Genomic DNA, 7598 nt, shown 5'->3' on the forward strand with positions numbered 1-7598 from the left:
AAAAATTTGAACTCAGTTGAGTTCCTTCTAATCAATGAATTCCACTATGTGACTGATTGAATTACTTGTTGATCATCCTTCTTATGTAAATTTATAGGCAATATGTCTCCTTGTTGAAAAAAGGATCATATTCACTAGTACAGAAGAATATCTAAATACTCCCTCAGTAGTGATTTTCATCAATTGTTCATGCACACTTTCAACCAAAAATTGATTGTAATTATACATGAAAGTTGGTTTGTGTTCTTTGTAGAAGATGGATAGATAACCTAGAATAGATCACTACAACAAAACCAGCGATTTGCGCCAGATTTAGCGCCAGATTTTAGTGCATTTTTTTTTGTAATTGTGATGAGCAACTTGGCGCTAAATCTGGCTCTATTGTACAATTTTTAAAGCGTCCTTTTTTGCACCGGATTTTGCATCCTTTTTCACGCTAGATTTTGCATCATTTTTTACACCAAACTATGCATCATTTATTGCGTCAAATTTTGAACCAAGATTTGCATCTTGTTTTATGACAGGTTTTGCTTCTAGTTTTGTGTCATTTTTTGCATCTATTTTTCATTCTCTTTTGCTTCCTATTTTGTGTCATTCTTTGCTTCCATTTTTGTACCATCATTTGCATCAAGTTTACATTGTATTTTGAATCCAATTTAACGTCTTTTTATGCATCCATTTTGTGTTAGTTTTTGCATCTAATCTTACGCCAGGTTTTGTATCTAGTCTTACACTAGTTTTTGCTTCTATTTTTGCACCAGCTTTGGTGCCTATCTTTGCACCATGTGTTGAATTTGATTTAGCACCAAATTTTGCATCCATTTTTGTGACCATTTTTGCATCTTTTTTTGGACCATTTTTTACATCCACATTTACGTTTGATTTGTCTCCATTTTTCCCATCTCATTTTGCACCATATTTTGCGTCATTTGTTTCATCCAATTTTGCATCATTTTTAACACCATCTCTTGCATCTAATGTTACATCATTTTGAGCATCCAAATTTGCATTTATATTTGTATCTTATGTTGAGTCCACCTTTGCATCTTATTTTGTGTCTAATGGTACATTCAATGTAGAGCCATTTTTTACGTCTAATTTTGTATTTGTTTTTGCACCAAGTTTTGCATCCAATTTTAAGCTATCTTATGCCCCTTTTTGTACCATTTTTTGTCTACTTGTGTCCAATGTTGCACCATTATTTACACCGACTTTTTCATCCAATTTTGCATTTCTTTGGTGTCTAGTTTTACATCGTTTTCACCATCCAAATTTGCATCTTCTTTTGCCTCATTTTGTGTCCACATTTGCATATAATTTTGTGTCTGAATTCGAGCCTAAATTTGCATGTGATTAGGAATCATTTTTTACATCCATTATGGCATTCTTGGTTTCACCTTTTTTCAACCCCATTTTGCATCTTGTTTTATGTCTTTTCTTACATCTTTTTTTTTTCCTTTTTTGCACCCAAGTTTGCATCCTAAATTTACACCATTATTTGCATCATCATTTGGCATATTAATTTGTAACTTTTTTTGCTTCTTTTTAATGCTCAACTTTGCATCTTATTTTACATCTAGTTGTTGTCTTTTTTTGCATCTAATTTGGTGCCCATTTATGTGTCCTTGTTTTTGCCCAATTTGATATCCTTTTGTATGCCATGTTTTGTTCCCTTCTTTGTGTCAACTATTGCACAATTTTTCACTTCTAATTTAAAACACTTTGTATGTCAATTGTTTGCATTTTGTATTAATTCCTAGTTTAACATCCAATTTTACTTTCAGTTTTGCATCCATGGTTACATCCGCATTTGACTTCTTATATAGAGTATATTTTTCTTTACATATATGACCCCCTTTATAGATTCATAGTGAAATATATGATAGTTTCTAAATATCATTAAAGCAGATATCACAATTCAAAATCATTTGTAAAGAAATTTAAGAGAAATTGACAACATCCATCCAAAAAAATAACAATGTGCCATTAACAATTTTCAAAACATGTATAAAATAGCGACATAATACTAATAAAATCAATATTATTTTTAATCAAAACAACTAAAATTCAAATATGATTAACAAATCAAAATATTTCATGAATATCGTTATTCTACGATAAATTAACAACATACATAAATCAAACTCATTGTATGATTACAAAATCAAAATGTCTCATTGATATAGGGTAAATTCACAACACCCATCTAAACATAACAATGTCATTCTACACAATAATTTCTTCATAAGAAATAATGCATGTGCATGCCTAGCTACCACCACCAAGATCATCCTCATAGTCATCTTGACCATCCTCATTACTCTGATCAACATCATCACCAACGCCGCAACTATCATCATCATCTCCTCCTTCACCACCATCATCCTCATCATCATCCTCATCATCTCTTGATATATGTTGAACATAATTTGGATCATCGTCTTGGCAATCATTACCTATAGCATTCTGACAAAAAAAATCAATATTACATGTTAGTATTAATTACATAACACAACGCATGTTTTTGTTATACAATGTTAACCATAAAATGAGGTAAGATATAATATCTAATAGTACTAAAAAATAAAATGAAAATATGGTTTAAAAGTATATTGGAAATCCAACTAAGATTACATACCATAGAGTCCATCCAAACAACAAATTCAACCCATCAACACAAATATTACTTGTTAAGTTGAATTTATGGAATTAATTAACACAAATATATTAAACTACATGAAAAAGTTTGGTACACTTGCCTACCAAACTACTACCCTAAATTTGCCTATCAAGAACCTATGCCTTTGAAGTTTGGTACACTTGGGCTCCTCCCAACACTGTTGTTTTTATCTTCTAAATTTTTTGCACTTGGAGTACTTCCAAGTCTTCCAACATCTTCTTCAAAGGAAAATCAATAGCAAAATTTCTGATAATAAAGGAAACAAACAACATTCTTAACACTAGATTTGGGCAATTTCAATTGCTTCATTGTCATCACATACTCTTCTTTTGCACCATCCATCTGCATATAGGTATGGGCAAAGAATCTACCCGAAGTCTCAAAGACTCAATCTACTTTACTACCTTAGCCTACTTTTGTCAACCTGCTTAACTTGCCACCGAAGCTTGAAGCGCCCTTCTAAGTCATGGTTAAGAGAGGTTGAAGAATTCAACTTTTGTGCAAAAATGTAGTTTTGATTGCTTGATTAAAAAAGGAACAAATTTTTTGTTCCAACCTTTAAGTCACTCTTGTGGTTGATTTTGTCCCCAAACCTACTAATTTGCCTCAAGTTTGGTCAAACATAATGAACATTTGCACTGCTTTGATACGATTTGTCATGAACCTACAGTTTGCTAGAATTTTTCTACAAGAACCTAAGTTTCCCCAAGCCTGTTTTGACTCTTAAGGTTGTGTGACACTAGTTTTACTCAACCACAGTCGGTTGGCCAACATACACCTACAACAACCACACTACACACTTTAACTTGAGGTCTACTCATAACTCTACTGTAAGCTACAATGTATCAAATGCAAATGAATCCAACTTAATCAAATTCATTAAACAATAGGCACATGTCCCACCACAACCTTTAAAACATCCCAACAATACTTAACACTTAACCAACAAAATACATTGCAAGGAACATAACATTCATTCAAGTAAACATATTATAACAACACACAAAGTAGAGGTAGCATCCAAGGCAAGTGCCTTATCGTTATCATATAAAAAATGTCACAGATATATAACAACATAATTGCAACTTTATTCTAGATATACAATGAGCCAAAGAAAGTATTGCCTTAACTACTACCCAATAGACTTTCACAATCCAAACCCTTTAAAAAATTGAAAGATTACCTCTTGTAATTCTTGTCTTCTTTTTCTTCTGACTCAGTTAGTGCAGTTTCACCCTACCATGCCAACCTTGAACTTAGCACGATAATCGAGCTCATTTAAACTCTTGGTGAATGATCAATGGATGATGCCTTAGCAACTTTGAGGTGTACACTACTTATACAAGACTTGTCTCACACTTGCATCCTTCTTTGGCATATTACAAACCTCTCTATGCTTATGTGGACTCAAGTGTCCACATCACCAACTTCTATGATCAATGATGCATTTAACCCCCTTCATTACTTGATTTCAAATTGTCCAACATCTAATGGTGTTGTGCTTAAGTCACAACACACCTAACAAGTGTGCCCAAGGCACCCAAGCACACATGGCAAGGGTGCACCCAGTAAGCATGTCTAACATATGTGTGCCTATTAGTCTCTACCCCTTCTTTTCCATCCATTATCTGACATCCAATGGTGTTGTGTAGAAGGTGCCCAAGCACAACCAACAAAGGTACACCCAACAAGTGTGTCCAGTTGATGTGTGCCTGACGAATGTGTAGCCAATGGTGCCTAAGGGTGCACCCAGTAAGCATGTCTACCATATGTGTGCCTATTAGTCTCTGCCCCTTCTTGTCCATCCCCTATCTGACATCCAATGCTTCTGTGCTGAAGGTGCCCAAGCACAACCAACAAAGGTACACCCAACAAGTGTGTCCAGTTGATGTGTGCCTGACGAATGTGTGGCCAATGGTGCATTTTCCCACTTCATTCTTGTTCCATAAACTATCAAACATCTTTATCACGTTGGGCCCGAGATGCCACACACCCAACAAATGTGCCCATCACACCCAAGTGTGCTTAGCAATGGTGCACATAAGAAGTTCATCTAGTGGATGTGTGCCAAATGAGTGTGAACCCAACTAGTGCATTGTACAATTGTACTCTCGGATGCTTACGCCTTAGGGCACTTCTACCCATCCATTGCAACCCTAAAATAGCAAATCCCCAACTCTTGGAATCTACATGTATCCTAGGATCACAAGTCTATAAAATCTAATCAAGTTCTTTATGCCAATCTTGTTCATCATGCGTCATACTTGCAAATCGCCAAGTTCCCTTCCGAGCTTCTCTTAGTAGGCCTAACTAATGGCAGCTACACAAATTTGCAACGTGCCAAGTTTGACAAAGGGAAATAGACATGTCCATGGTGCACCTTGCCATCAATAAGGGTACCTATAAACTAACTATTTTTAGCTATCAACCTTTTGTCATGTCCATCTGTGCCAATCAATAACCACAAAGGTTATTGTCTTGTCTTAGTAGCTCAAGTGGTTGGGAGCATAGTTTGTTCTCCCATCCACCCAGGTTCAATTCCAAGGGGCATGTTTCGCCTGTTGTGATAAGCCTAGAAGGTTAGGCACCCTCACTACAAAGGACATCTCAACCCTTGCTAAGTCATAAATTATTGGTATATCCAGTTTTTGCATTGTTGGATATACCATTGGTGTTATAATGGCAGCCAGTAAGTCGAACGTTGATATGTCATTACATTATGAAACTTTATCGTTTGGATTACAAGCTAAAAGACGCTACTTATAATTAGTACATCCCACTCAATCTATATGTTATGAAATGCATGTGACGGCTCTACGCCCATCATATGCATGTGAATTCAATGAAGGTTTTATGAGTTCTGTTTTGTTGTTTTTTTAAATGGAAATGCATTGCACAAATAGTTGTCAATAATAAACAACAACTTTGCACGATAATATAATGTGTTGGAAGCATTTAGGAAGTATGAAAGTATCCCTTTGATTAAGAAGTCAGAATTGGTACCTAGCATCATCTCCACACAAATATGTGAACATTGTTTTTACTAAAATGTAACAGGAGATTTGCATGGGACACCATTAGCAAACATAAATACAAGTACAATAGGAGATATTCTAGAAAGCGTTTCATGGGACACCATTAGCAAACATAAATACAAGTACAATAGGAGTTATTCTAGAAAGCTACGGTATGTATACCACTGTAAATTAAACAATGAAAACGGCACAACCAGAGTTAGTCTAGATATACACTATTATAAATTAAATAATGCAAATGTTATGTGGAGAGGGTTTTTTGTCTCACAAACAAGTGGGTCTCATACATCATTTTAGTGTCTAGCTAGGCCATGAGCTTGAAATAAATTATAAATATACAACTATCTAACTTTACAGCCAAACGATGCCTCTTGTGGAAAGATTTTGAAAACCGTGTCCTTGGAAACCCTTCAAATATCAAATCTAGAATTCTCTCCATTTAGAAGATGGTCTAAAGTTAACAATCCTTCATTTTTGGCACATATATCCTCCTAGGCTGATTCACATTCTTCCCCTTTAAACGAAGTGGATCTATCCCATTTCCCTTCTTAATACTCTGAACACCCTTTGGACCTTTCTGACCCAAGTCCTGGATGGGAAAGCTCCAATAAGAAAGGAATAAGTAAAACAGGGCACCCAATCAAGAAAATAGATTGTTAAAGAAGGATACCTCAAACTTCAACCCAAGTCCCGAATGGGAAAGCTCCAATAAGAAAGGAATAAGTAAAACAGGGCACCTAATCAAGAAAATAGATTATTAAAGAAGGATACCTCAAACTTCTTGGAAGGAGCGGATCATTCCTCTCTCTAGAAATCAAATGAACAAGATCGAATTGAGCTATTCCATCTCCAAACTTGACTTTTAATGTCTGGCCAAATGAGACACTTTTAACAGAGGAGAAGCTGGTGAAACAAGGAATCAATGATCCTTCAAGATGTGACTATTGTTTTGTAAACAACGAAACCCCCTTTCCTACGTTCTTCTGTTATAGAAATGAGTCTCCCCTCCTCTATTACAGCATCTTCTAAAGAAGAACTGTTCAGTAACTGGTTTCTTTTATTGCTTGAAGGATTCAAAAACAAGCCAATTATAAAGGTAATTTGGAATATTAGTCTCTTTCGAAGATACAACTGATCAAAATGACAAGATATTCAATGAAAATAGGTATATTCCCAATACGTCTAAAGAATCAATGCCAACTTGATTAGAAAAATTCAAAAATTAGGCAGAGTGAATTAAGCCAACAAGAAAAAGGTTGGAAGAATAGTTATGATTTGGAAAATTGGGAAGAGAAAGGGAGGGAAACCAGCACTGAAAAAAGTACATGAATGTAATCCCATTTAAGTAATCTCCTGCAAATTTGATTATATTAATGATTGGATGCGAAGATTTTAACAATGCTCGTTGATGAACATCACAAGGAGATCCAAGCCATTCGTTCATGGCATGGATAATCTTAACAACAAAAGGAAGATTATTTGAAAATTTAACTTGGGACATTGGAGTAGCAACCAACAACTATGTAGAATCCTTGGCATCACTCAAAAGGAATACTTATATTAAAACTTACAAAAGAACACCTCAGAATATCTAACAGTACTTAGAGACTGACAAGTAGTAGTAGCGTCATAAATGGGAATTTCAAGTTCTTTGAATGTTGAGATAGAAAGAAACATAAACAGATTTAGAGAGACTCTAAGGAAATTCCACGTTTGGGAGGGAAAGCACCTTGTATTGGAAAAAAATATAAACATGTCCGAATTTTCCATGAAAATGAAACACAAAAAACAAGGAGCTGGAAGAGGTGTGGTGTCCTTGCTTCAACATATGACATTATGACTCAGCTAGCAGGCTATATTGGGAACGCTTTCCTTCTCTCCGT

At 35.2% G+C, this 7598-nt stretch overlaps 1 long non-coding RNA gene across 1 annotated transcript; it reads right to left on the reverse strand.

The window, feature by feature from the left end:
* Positions 1-2116: 2116 nt before the first annotated feature.
* Positions 2117-2667, reverse strand: LOC149188310 (uncharacterized). Its single transcript, XR_016256261.1, has 2 exons — positions 2639-2667; positions 2117-2466 (listed from the first exon to the last, which is right to left on the reverse strand). It is a non-coding gene; the product is annotated as an uncharacterized LOC149188310 (long non-coding RNA).
* Between the last annotated feature and the right edge of the window lie 4931 nt (positions 2668-7598).

Source organism: Pinus tabuliformis, chromosome 3_1 (genome assembly GCF_031772625.1).
Source record: "Pinus tabuliformis cultivar Carrire ecotype Pingquan chromosome 3_1, CPIR1, whole genome shotgun sequence".
NCBI classification, from domain to species: Eukaryota; Viridiplantae; Streptophyta; class Pinopsida; order Pinales; family Pinaceae; genus Pinus; species Pinus tabuliformis.